We start from the raw sequence: 12003 nt of genomic DNA, 5'->3' as shown, positions 1-12003 counted from the left end.
GTCTCTCCAGCTACAATGTAGGCCCCACTATGAGAGCTAACTCAGTGTATTGTCATGTATATTTAAGAAACTTTGTGACTGAGGGTTTTGTTCTGAGGTTGAAGGGGAAATAGCATATGCAAGGTTTTTAACCAGTCTTGTCAACCAATTGGCAATAAACATCACATTGATAAGGGTCAATTCCATCCATAAGTCAATTGAAAAGTTTGTCCTTACTGCCTCTGGCAGGCTTAGAGTTGCCTCAGTTTCACCTTTTCTAACATTAAGGCACTCTTATCACTGAACTAAACCAAACATCCCAAATAAACATGCTACAAGTCATTCAAGGAACTGAAGCTTCCAGTCCAAAAATCTAATTTGGTAAAGTCTCCCAGTGTCTGGTACTCAAAAGATCTGTGCACTCTCCCAAGAGACCAAAAATAATGTGTGGAGGGGTGAAGACGCATGGCAATGAGCAGCCACTACCCAGCAGCACAAATCAACATGGCTCCCAAAGACACCAGCATGGGCATCCCAGATCAAGGAATGCACAGATCTTTTGAGTACCATAATTTAAGTTCAAAAATTACTCCTGACCTAAAGAAAACAGATCAGGCAAGTTTGCAGAGACAGGAATATTTTTCTAAGTTACTGGAGAGGGCAGAGGCAGGTGTGAGGCAGTTCAGTTCTAAGGTAGAATACTGGTACATTAAATGCTGATCCCAGTACTCAAAAAAAAATTCTAAGCTAGACTATAAAAAGAATGGCTTCTAAAGGAAATGTGGATACCTTTATATGTCAGGCTATTAATATTTTAAGTGATAATTTAATACTGATTTTACAAACATGTCAGTAGTGTGTATATATAATTAGAATGAAAAGGTATTGGAGAAATAGCAATATGTTGCAGCTTGAATCTAGTGAAGGAAATGTTAATTCTTTGTTCTAAAACTTGCATACATGGATGCATCAGACTCCAGAGCAGAACTATGCATGAGGTCATGGAAACTGGATGCTCAAATGTTATTCCCTGGCACTCTGTTCAGACCCAGGGTTAACTGTAACTTTGCTGAAGTGCACAGTGTCAGACAAACTCATGGGAAGCTGTCATGGTGACAAACAAATGCACACAGAAAGAGAGGAATATAGGAAGAATGAGCCCATAAAAATTAAGGAGACTTTGTATTCACACCTTGACTAATCAGATTCACATAACAGAATATAATTATTATACCAGGATTTAAGCTTCTTGTAAATTAGATGTTAATCTCCCCACATGTGGAGCAAAAATATTTAATTTAAGTTGAGGATAATCCATTCATTCCTTTGTGAACAATAAGTGGGAAGCTTTTCCTGGCAAGTGAGGAAAGCCTAAGTCACCTGTTTCTAAGTTTCCATTTAAACCAAATAGTTTGAATTTCTCATTATTAAAAAAAAAAAAAAAAAAAAAAAAAAAAAAAAAAAAAAAAGACAAGCCAAAAGCTATCTTTTATGTGAACAGATGCTGTGCTGTCTTCTTGAAGCTGCAGGCTTAGAGGCAGATTTGTCATGCAGCTGCAGAATGAAGTCAACAAGCCTACTCTGTTCCAGGGCTGCTATTCAGCCCCTTTTGGGCAGCAGTGAAAGAAAATCACATCAATTTCATGGTGGTTTTGCAGCTCTACAAAGATATGAGCAGCATCAGATACAGAAAAATCATGCCTAGATTGCAGGGGAGGAAGATAAAGCTTGTTGGGAAAACAAGGTACGGAAGACCAATTCAGTGTTTACACATCATTTAGTTTCACACACCTTTGACTTTTGGGTACTTAGGGTGTCATGGCATTGTTTCTGTAACAACCTCTACCCTGGCTGAGTTACAGACAGAGCTCCAAGTGCAATTAATTGCAGCATGTGTAGGGCTCCTATATCCCTTCTGGAGCATAGATTTTACAGACATCAGCCTCTGTCCCCATCACCAGCACTTCACCTACGGCCCACGCAGGTCTCAGCACTGTGTTATGCATCTGACATCACTCCTAATTAAAACAGCTGAACTGCAATGTAGTTGTTTTACAATAGCATCCACCTATGGATTTAACTGTAATATCACAAGAAATTCCAACTGCAGATACAGGGGAGGAAAAAAAAAACTCCTCGGGAAGGCCAAGGTACAAGTTACCCACAGAGGCTGTGCAGTTTCCATTCCTGAAGGTTTTCAAGACCCAACTGGATAAAACCCTGAGCAACCTGACCTGACCTTACACCTGACCCTAGTTTGAGCAGGAGGTTTGATGAGGGACGTCCTGAGGTCCCCTCTCACCAGGATTACTGTGATAAACTACATATACAGGTAAGTGCCAAGGGACCCATACACTTTTTGAAGATGGCATCATATATATACACTAATAGCTCCCCTAGAATATATTAACTTCATCTGTCTATATTATTAGCACCTAAATTAGAGCCCACAGGATACCACATTTTCTGTAAAACCAACACTGTAGGTTAGGGCAGCTGCAGTACATGAATAGAAATAACAGGTCTCAGCACACAGCTGGTTATTCAGATCAATAGAAAAAGTGTGTTATGGGATATGTTTTTGCAGCATTCCCAGGGAGAGGAACTAAAGAACTGGTAACAATTTGGAGGTACATGGATTGCCTTTGTGCTGTTAATAGCAAACCCTATTCTTTGTTTTTAATGGTCTTGGAAACTAAGCTTGGTAAAAAGCAGCTCATTTAACAGATATCAGGATGATCATAATCAGGGCTAACCACGCTGAGATATGAATATACGGCATTTGATAAAAGCAGAAGTACAACACGGCTAGAAAAGCAGGCTGGTGTGATGGAGCTTGTCACAATCCATTGACTGTGCTCTGCCATATTCTTGTTTTAAAGGATACTCAGCCAAGTACAATCATGCTATATTAAACTTACGTCCTGTTTATTTGTACTGATTGCTCATCTTCCATGCTCAATTCCAAAATCTACTTTTTTTTTTAAATGACGCAAGTTAGCATTGAGCTTTCCTGCTAGTAGTTTTGATTGAGCTGTAGTACCTTCAATTTGATAATTTGGACATAAAAGAACAAGACTTGGAAATTCAACTGAATGAACTGCCTATCGGTGAGCCGGTTCAAGAATTAGCCTCTTATCTCCTTCAGGCCATACTTGCTGTCTTTCCTCGATTCCAAATGAAGTTTACAAACACAGCAAAGCTTTTTTCCCCTCTCCAAAGTACCAACTGTACTGATTAAGCTGAGGGCTACACCTGTACTTCAGGCAGGATGTCTCTGGTCTGAGTCAGCATACCGAAGCTAGCTCTTCAGGGACAGAGGACTGCAAGAGCCAGACCTGCCATGGTGTCCCTCCTGTTGGGACCAAGTGTGGGCAGAAGAGAGCGAACTGGTACGACTCCAATTAGAGTGCTCTCATATTCTTCCTGCAGGAGACAATTGAGAAGGATCTGTCTCAAGCACAGATCTCCTTCCTCTCTGCTCATGTTGCATTGTCTTCAGACACGTTACAATCCAAATACAACCTTCTGCTTGTTGCTAAGGTATGAGTCAGGAGACCCCAGCGTGTGCCTTCCTAGAGAACAGGAAGCAAACTATCAGACAATGGACAAGGTAAACAGCCAATCTCTCAGGAAACAATTCTACTCCACAAGATATTAAAGAATGCAGCTTTGTACCTCAGATCACAGCTACCTGCTTGTTTGAATACAGCATTATATGTTTATGCTGACAGCTAATAAGGAAACATTATTTTACAAAAGTATGTTACACTTTAAATCTGCTCAATCTGAGGCAGTTCATTCAGATGAATTTTGGAGTCCTGTTCTTGCATGGTCAGATTAAGATTTTAAGGCCAGAAAGTTTTATTAACACACTACCTTAACAATGGCCGTATCACATAAGACTGTAGATCCATCTGACCCAAATTGCTACCTCCTGTCTGGGAAACAGCTCAGGAACAGAGTAGTTTACAACTGCTATGTGAGTGCTTCAACAGGTTCCACCACCCCACTCTGGCTGCCTGTGCTCACGACCAGCTCAGACATGATGCAGACAAACATTTGGTTTGTGCGCAAGAGCTGTGAGAAGCCTCGCCAGGGTTTTCTCTGCCTTGCTTCATGCTGCATTTAAGTTTAGGCCCTCATACTTGGTCTGGCTCAACAGGTTTGAAGTGCAACCTCTAATCCATAGCTATGCTGTAGGTAAACCTATGCCTGGCTATGGTGATGTGCCCTGCTGATCCCCAGCCGGACTTGGCTCTCTCATTAGGCCTTGGGCATGCCTCATCACTACAGACTTGCCTGGTAATAACTGCGGTACTACCACCGCCCCTCCTCTGTTCTTGCCACACAGGTCTCACGGAATTGCGACCCTTGTTGGCAAGGCCACTGTCCTGCCTACCTCCCCATCAGCCTCGGCTCCTGGCAGCCTTCATTGTGGAGCAGCCCATTCTTGAGGTTACCCGATGGCAATTTCTTCACAGACAATTCTTTGGAGACAAACAAGAAGCTCGATTCTACTTTAGGTTAGAAGCTTACACCAATTTGGTAACGACTAAGGTGCACTGGAAGAGTTCTTGATGAATCTAAGTCCTCCTTCGCCCTCTAAGCTCTTCTCAAAGCTCCACTAATAAAGCTTAGAAGTGCAAGCTCCCACATATTCTAGGTACAAAAAAAAAATTGGACAACCGACTCAAAAAAAAAAAGTCAAAAATTTAAGAATAAAAGCTTCTTTGCTTTCTTTATACGTCTATTTGTTAGAAAACCCGATGCATGCTTCTAGCACCTTATAGTATAAGACAGATTCGGTCATCAGTAGGAATAAGAATTAGCAGTGAAGGCAATGATATTCATACAGTGCAATTTACCACAAGGCATCTGTCTGTACATGAATTAGTAGTTTCCTTAATTATCTGTAATAGGAAATCCCAAGATTCTCGGCTGGCCTTGTCAGTTAATATTAACTACAGACTTAGAAAATCATATAAAAATAGAAAGGAAATTGAATCCTGCAGAGGCAGCAGTAGCACTTTATGAGGAATGCAAATTTAGCTTGACTGGGAACTGCTGTATTGGCACCATTGATCCCACTCCACTACAGAGTTTGCCAACACACCACATCACACAACAAATTCAATACAACATGTTGTTAACTCACAGCTCTCACACAGAACAAAAGGACTACCATAGACAGAAGAGTTGATAACTCTCATCCACAAATACAGATTCTGCTACCGAACAGTATCTTCTCTAGTAATATCCATCAGGCAGAATTAATTTGTTTTCTTTCCGGGAGAATGTCCTCTTCTGTGCAAGCAAGGACACAGATAGGTCTTCTAGATGAGGCTGAGACTCAGGCAGCCTGTGTTTCTGAATAGCCTTGCACAACTCTCTCACTTCACGTCCAATTTCTGAAGTACAAAATGAAAATACTACTCTGCCTTGCTAACATTTTTTGTCTTCCATCTGTATGGCTTTGGACAGGGGAAATTCCTCTTTTTGACACTCAGAATGCAAAGCTGCCATCTTTTGCAGTCTTTTACAGCTGCTCATTAAAAAGAAGTCATTCAGTGGTAAAAAACACTGCTCTGGAGAGAAGGGAATGTTCCTCAGCAGGTTACCTATCTGAGAACAGTATCTGGCCTGGCAGGCCTCCCTTGTAAAGTACAGTAGGACCTGACTGATACTACAGGAGTGGTCACATCTGAGTTGCAGTTTGGCCCATTGTAATTCATAACAAACATTTTAACAACATTTTTAAGAAAAAACAAGAAAAGACTAAAACAACTACATGCAGTAATACATGGATTGTCCTGTCACTATTTTACCACTGAGATTTGACAGCAGGGACCGTCTCAAGCACTAAGTAAAGTTTTCACTCAAATAATTGTCCTGTAATCGCTTTCAGAAGCAGTAAAAGAATAACCAAAGCCATCCTGTGACTCTTGCATAACTAGAAGCAAAGCTACAAGAAGTTTTATATGTCTACTCTCCTTTGTTTAGGTAAGCCTGTCTCACCCCTTATGCTCAGCCTCCATCAGCTTTCTATACTTGGCTTTCAGTTCCCTATACTGCCTTATTGCACAACTGCATACTTGCTCATATTGGCACCTAGAACAGGCACCTCAGGACAGGGAAGGAAGAACCATGCCTTTAGGATGCAATTTAAACATGGGTTACATAAGTGACAAACTCCGAGAATGGCCTGAAGGGCAGTTGAAGAAAACAAGCACAGGGATTTCCATGAGCTGTAAAGCACTGGTAACAAGAGCGTTGAGATTTTCTATCGAATATAAATACAGTCATTCCAGATGCCTGAAAGTCATACAAACTAGTTCTATTGCTACTAAGCTTCATTTTGTCAGGATACAGCAAGAACTAGCTTTTCTTTAATAGACAACAAGCTAAGTACAGTTAACAAGGCTAGTAGTACTTAGCCCCGTTAGCTGAGCAAGGTTGACTCAAGGATAGTAGCCAAATTTGATCAAGCATCTAGATTATACAGCAAGTTCTGGTGATGACGCAGGTCCAAGGTCAAGCCAGGCAGTCAAACTTCAGGCCAGAACTAATCTAGCAGAAATAACCAGAGTCAGACAAAACTTGGTGGGTGCTCAGTAGATGTGTGACAACAAGGGTAAGCCCAAAATCAAGATACAAAGCCAGGCTGTAAATTAGGACTGGGGCCAACAACCAAGAAGGCCATAGCTGAGTTACAGAATAGCATTTCTACACCAAAATTCAAACAGATATTGAAGGCCCACACCTGAGCTTAAGTAGAGCTCCTAGGCCCATGGTCAGAGAATAAGTATGTGTGTGGGTGTGGGTCCCGGCTGAGGTTGGTTACTGCTATTAAGGCCTAGTCACTCCTGGCCCTGGCACATATAACTGATTTATCTTAAACAAAAGGTAAAAAAGTAACACAGTTCTTCAGAGAATCCACAGCTTCTTAAGCACTGTATTTGCACAAACCGAGGATATTTTGGAAGAATTGTACTGCTTCAAACAGATATCAGAGGACTACATAGGCCCCATTGCTTTCACAATTTAATTTTCAAGCAGTTACTGGCACAGCTGGCTCTGCACATGACTCGCGCCTGCTCAGCATGTGATCACATTCCTGTCAGCCTTGTGACAGCTCAGAACATTTTGTCCTCCCTGTGCTCATTTGCAGCCATTCAGCTACTGTTTGGAAAATGGCAGGAGCGCCACAGTATGATTCTTCAATCAGTATGGCTAGTTCTCCTTCGCTCCAACTGCTTTTTAAAGGATGTCCAGCAACGCCTTGCAGAACAGGCTGTGTGTATATCTTCCCCATATCTGGGATCTTTATAATGACTCCAAAGGGAAAACCAAGAGCTCAATCTATTTTATTATAGATCATTTTGAATGTACCTATGCCGTGTGCTATCGTACTGTGCAGAGGAGAAAGCTAGTAGTAGCCAAATAAGTTTCAGAACAAAGTTAGCTCTGTACTCTGGTTAGAATGGTTAATGTTACTGAAAAGCAGTGCTCAGCAGGAGTTATTGGCCTGGAAGAAGTACTGTACTGGTGTTTCCATTCCGCTTCCACAATCCAAACCCGCATCTGTGCATGGTGCTCTGTACAGTGTTGACATGCCTTCTGTTCTCTTCCTGATTCAGAATACTCTTGCCCTGTTGATAAAAGGAGTGGAAACATGGAACAGCCTCATGGCTGTTTCACGTGGCGGTTTGTTAAAGTCCAATTTAGAATAAAAGATGAGTTGAAAATCACTTAAATATCATTCACATCATGAGCTTGAAGAGAGTTTATGGTAGCTTTAAATGCCACATGAGGAATGTTTGGGAATGTCATTCAAGTTTGCTCAACCAGAGTGCAACTTTGAAAGAGAGGCTTGTTTTTTTTGTTTAAACTTTATCAAGTTTGACAAGAAATAGCAATAGAATAGCTGCACAGATAGCAGTAAATAAGCCACTCTCATGGGAAGCAAGAGCGCCTTCAGCATGTCAGGGCCTTGGTGAACTAACAAGCCTTAACTGCCCTCGCCAGCTCCAGCTGGTACCTCCACCCATGGCTCTGCCAATGGGTCCAGGAGCTCTATTTAAGCTCAGCCTTAAAAGCTTACCTTTTGTTTGAGTTGGTGTGTAAGTTTTACTATTGCTGTATTTTGTTAAGCTGGACTCCAGCTTTTTAGTGTGATTTTAGGTGTACTCTTTAAGCTGTATCTGACCTTGAATATCTCTTAGATCTAATTCTGATGTGGTTCCTTAACTTGATTTCAGATCACATATCCTCCATTGCTCTTAAGAGTATGTATGAATACCAGCACTGCTAGCTGCTCTCCCTGGGCCTGTCCTGCTTGTTTTTCAGAGTACAGGGGACTGACTGGTCCTTGGCTGATGGAAGTACTGGTTCTTCTGACTGTGCTACCATGCCTGGTTTGTAGCTCTTTGGAGAGCTGCTGGTCCTCCGTGTTTCCTGGCACAAAGCTTTCTGCATTGTTTTCACTTGCTGTAAATAGTATTTTGAGTTAAGTACTCCAATTCTCTTATATTCTTAAATGAATGGTAGTAATTCAATAGGGGCTACAGGAATGGAATTAATTCAATAATATTTCCATTGGTGATTCATGCTTAAAACCCTCCTATTATAAGAAAGTAAGAGTTTCATACTGTTGCATTGCGTATTGCTTCTGCTATTTTTCTAAGAGTCTTTAAACACTAATTCAGATTGTTACACTCAGTTTTACTGTAAATGATAATTATATGTTAATTTAAGCCTTATATACAATTATCCTACTTCATTAGGAAAACGTTTCCCTCTGTCTATAACTGTGATGCTCTTATTCACATTATTTATATCACAGTATTGCTTAAATTGCACTTGGTTCTTGTATGAAACTTAAATTGGTGTTAATGTTTTTCCTACATATGAAGTATTAGTTCTGTAATAACTCAAAGCAAGAGTTTCCACTGTTAAGTGATGAGCCCATAAACAATTTTATCCAATCTGTTACTTGTAACACAATAATATCCCTGTTATCATTGTGATTCTTAGACACTTAAAAAGCTGAAAGGCGAGAGCTCTGCCTGAGCTCGTTCCTGGTCAAGAATTTCAAGGCTTGCCACTCTTATATCAGAAGGAGGTAATAGAGTTAAGTATGTACAAGTCCTCTCAACTCACAATTTTAGGTGATGCATATTGAGTGAGTACCACCAGTGTGTGTTAGGCTGCATTGATTTATTATACCTAAACATTGCTTCTGGAAAATGCAACTGAGAGCTACCGCTATTGTTTGGACTCAAGCCAGAGTCCTTGCAATAAAGCTCTGCTTAGGAAAGGCTACTTACGTTCAAGCTTAACTTTGCATGGATTGGTCTCTCTTGTTGTAACTCTAGTTTTGTGACAGAGCCACAGGATTCTTGAGAAATAGCCTAACTGGTGTTTTCTTTGCTAATCACAATTTACAGTCTGAATTGGACAATGCTGTAGTACATTATGAAAAGGGATAGAAACAAATGTTGATGCTTACTGTGGATTACTGTAATGGTTTCCTTTCTTTGCTGAAACAAGTTGGCCATAAAGATATCAAAAAACCTTAGTGCAACTTCCAACTGAGGACCTTCCTTAAGTGGTGAATGATCATGAAATAGTGTTCCTCACCAGTGACTTGTTCTGTGTATTTTTTTTCCTAGTCTTTCTCTAACAATTAAGAAATGCTTTTGCTACTGTTTTTCCGTCTTGCTATAATCAAATTGGTAAGTGGGCTAGCAAAAAAACCTGATCATATGATACTGTTTCATAGCAGCTGAATAATTTCCAACCTTACTACAGCAGGTGGCTTGAAGTAACAAACAGTATGTGCCTCACTTAAAATCAAATTTCCTGGAGATCTTAGTGATTAATCATAATCTAATAGATAATATAATCTCATCATGTTAATGAATGGTGTGTTATGGAGGAACTTGCTTTTCAAGCACTGAGAATTGCTCAAACCAAATGATGTGTTGTTTTTTTTTTGCCAAATTATGGCAGGGGGAATTACGAGAGATATTACCGAGATTGTAACAAGTGTTGTTTTCAAAGTAGAACCAAGAGAGACAAAAGTATGAGAAACCTGGTCCTCCATGGGCTCTATGATGAGAGGATAGGCTCAGTGGCAGAACACTACTTTACTATAGATTCAGAAAGTTGTTGTATGCTTTCATTGCAGATGAGAACAAAGAAAGGAAAGAGGTGAGTACAGAGGATGTATTACAAAAGAACTATGAACAGGCAAGAGGTCTTTCTAAGGAGTTGGACTCTTTGCTAAAACACTTCTTGCTGTACTGTTTCAGAAAGCCTTGCTTAATTGAGGCTATCATTTCACTAAAGAAAGGTATTTCCTATAAAGTAACAAATATACACTGGATATCTTGCTGCAGAAAAGATGAAGTCAAGGCACTGTAGTTTTGTCATGTGATAAAGTAGGTAGTAAGTAAGGGGATTGTCCGCTTTCAATTTAAGTGTCAAATGAAACCATATTCAGATAAATTAGTTTGCCCTTGTTACATGTAAAACAAGCTACCCCCTGTTCGTATCAGATAGTTCTGACTTGAAAACAGTTAATTGCATGTAAAACAGATATGAAACTTTAACAACTGCCTCTGGCTGAGCCCTGTGTCTTATATCAGAGACAAGTTAATCTTGCTGTGATTGCATTTGCTTGAACAATGTAATCAAATGAAGGAACAACACACAAACCCAGTTACATTGTTTAGTTTTCAATAGACTGTATTAGACTATAAAAAAAAAAACTAGCAGTTTACTAAGCACCTCCAAAACTTCCTTTAGTTTAATGGTATTTGTTAAAAGAAAATAATTCCATTCTCTTCATCTAGCTTCTAAAAACAGAATGATATTGTTTTAAAACTAAAGTGCAAATAACAGGTCAAAATGTATTTAGCAAGGGTCTTATATCTAGTTCTATTTTTCTAGCACTGGGCATGAACCTTTTTTAAAATTGTTAGTTTCAGAGTAAATGCAGGCTGTTCCAAATGACTGTAATTCAACTGGTGCACTGCGTGCAGCAACATGTAGTAATGTGTGTTTGTGAGGGAAATCCATGTTTCCTTGTTCTCATTTTGTCATTAATCTCTCTACAATGTATTCTTTGTTAATTAGCTGGTAAGTCCTTAAATTTGTGCTAAATGTTGCAGTGATAGCATCTCGAAGGTCTTGTTACAAAGTCAGCATGCTTCTAAGTTTTCTGAGCACACAAAGAATTCTTGAACACAGAATCAGTGGGACTGGCAGATGAACTCCGAATTATTCCCTGCAAGGACTGTTAGGTTTCCAGAAATTAGGCTGCTGCAGACATGGTTCACCACTTCCCTGTTATCCTGTTATGAAAAATAGCTTGCTTTTGTGCTTTTCCAGTTTCCTACAAAGCTAAATATTTATTCTTTCCCAGACTGAAATATATCAAAATGAAGAAAGGATTAAGTAAGAATGAGGAGAATGAATGAAAGATGCCATTTGGAATATAAGAAGAAATAAAGGATTGGAAGAAAATGAAAGAACAGTTGGGGGGGGGGGGGGGGGGGGGGGGCAGTCTGTGCAGAAGACCAGAGTAAGGGGAATTGTGAGAGCAGAAGTTACTTCAGCATTAAGGAAAAATTTACAGTGCAACAAGAACAGTGTATTTTAAATAAATGAATTGATGCTTGAACTCTGTCTTTCACAGAATGCTAGTTAAGTAATTCTGAGCACAATTTCTTCGAGGGCCCATCCCACTGTTAAGTTTCTTCTACAGTTCTACAGTTCTATCTAGTATTTTCAACTGGCTTCAAACCCCTAGGGTGACTTGCTCTGAACTGGTAGATTAGTATGTACTATATTATATAAAGTAGTTCTATCTTAATATACTAACTCTTGAAAGATCTCAACCCTCCTTCCAGTCTTTTTCATTGTGGGGTTTAATGGCAGTTTTTGCTTTTACCCAGAGTATACTTTAGTCCACTTCATTACAGCCAGACCTCCAGATTTTGTGTACTGTAAATTATT

At 39.9% G+C, this 12003-nt stretch overlaps 3 long non-coding RNA genes across 3 annotated transcripts in view; 2 read left to right on the top strand and 1 right to left on the bottom strand.

The window, feature by feature from the left end:
- LOC308197461 overlaps positions 1–12003 on the top strand; it is a 70527-nt gene that overhangs the window by 49158 nt on the left and 9366 nt on the right. The window lies entirely within an intron of this gene.
- The window catches only part of LOC308197455, a 66582-nt gene continuing 56032 nt past the window's right edge, over positions 1454–12003 (bottom strand). Inside the window, exons 4-5 of the long non-coding RNA XR_013952939.1 lie at positions 4382–7631; positions 1454–3554 (exon numbers count right to left, since the gene is read on the bottom strand). This is a non-coding gene — a long non-coding RNA (uncharacterized lncRNA). The remainder of the gene's footprint in view (positions 3555–4381; positions 7632–12003) is intronic.
- On the top strand, positions 7643–11540 carry LOC308197460. Its single transcript, XR_013952945.1, has 3 exons — positions 7643–9716; positions 10172–10194; positions 11411–11540. It is a non-coding gene; the product is annotated as an uncharacterized lncRNA (long non-coding RNA).

Source organism: Anser brachyrhynchus (genome assembly GCF_964034855.1).
Source record: "Anser brachyrhynchus genome assembly, chromosome: 6".
Lineage (NCBI taxonomy): Eukaryota > Metazoa > Chordata > Aves > Anseriformes > Anatidae > Anser > Anser brachyrhynchus.
This window is presented reverse-complemented; position numbering and strand designations above follow the sequence as displayed.